This window comes from Hemicordylus capensis, chromosome 2 (assembly GCF_027244095.1).
Source record: "Hemicordylus capensis ecotype Gifberg chromosome 2, rHemCap1.1.pri, whole genome shotgun sequence".
NCBI classification, from domain to species: Eukaryota; Metazoa; Chordata; class Lepidosauria; order Squamata; family Cordylidae; genus Hemicordylus; species Hemicordylus capensis.
In genome coordinates, this window is record NC_069658.1 from 384,817,574 (window position 1) to 384,818,963 (window position 1,390).

Here is a 1,390-nt window from a genome sequence, read left to right on the forward strand (position 1 = left end):
ATTTATATTCCATTGTTTACACAAAGTATAAAGGAAGCATACATGAAATTGGTAGAATACAAGTAAAATTAAAATGCAACCTAAAAAAATGAACAAAAAGTTCCACTTAAATAAAACCACCACCTGCCTAAAAGCAGACAGAAATTTGATACTCGGGTGCAGAAGTATGGGGATTTCCTAGACTCATTACATATTTTCAGTTGACTAGTAACAAGGATGCACTTCAGTTAAAAATAAGAACTAGGCAAGACAGAGGTGAGAATCATTTGAAATTAGCCCACTTGTAACAGGGTAGTTACTCAACAGAGTAGGGTCCCGACCAACAAAGGAGTCCGCTGTGTCATAATTATCTGAAATTTCTGTAGGTGATAAGCATGCCCAGCCTGCTACCCACATAAGTCTTCCGGAAAATTCCTCACAGATCAGAACATAGGGAGGAGAGGGGCTGTGCCAAAACTCCCAGCTCCTATAGGTGGTTCTGCCACTGCCCCCCACCTTCCACAGTTGCTGCCACCATGGGCATCCACAGGAATTTTCCAAGAGCGGGTAAAATATATAATACAGATATATACATCCACGGCTCCTCATTAATCCAACCATTAACCGGGGGATGGGGGGTGGGCACTGTCTCCCTTACACTCTCTGCTCTGCAGATGACTGTGGCTGCCAAGAGTGTATGAGACTGCCAGGAGATTTGTGACCCATCCAGGTTTGCATGGAGGTGCTGGCACCTATCTATGTGGGCAGTGAACAGGAGGCTGCTGCAAACTGCATGACTGCAGCAGCTTTAAAAAGACCAGCACAATCATAGAAACTGCAGTAGCCATGCACACTTCCCAATAAGCTTCCAGTTCATGCCATTCATTCATTGATTCATTCAGTACCTAAGGATTTATAGCCTACCTTTCCTGCAAATTCAAGACCAACAATGCAACATAATCTAAAACTATCACATATAAAATAATACCATAAAATAGCAAACCAACATAAAAGCAGCAGCATAAAATCAACCTCAGCTAGGATGTGAGCCTGAGGCACTCCTGGCACTGTGTGAGGAGAAAGGGAAGGTTTGGTAAGGGAAGATAAAAGTTAGTTTCTGTTTCAGCTCAACATGGTGTTCATCCAGGCTCTTTGTTATCTCCACATGGTGTCAGAGTAGGGAATAACTGTTTGCAGGATACTGCAAACTTCATTACGGAAACAGGGAGACACCGAATCAAGTCTACTACTCCTGTTTCTGCATGGGTTGACTGCTGTAACATCTGTGCCAGCATGCTAACCAATCCACCAGAACCATTTAAGCTTTCTGTCCTGCCAAGTCGGCCTTGGCAAAAGGTTGGAACTGACCTTTTTTTCTTATCTTGTACTGATTTTCTAAATTTATTGTAGT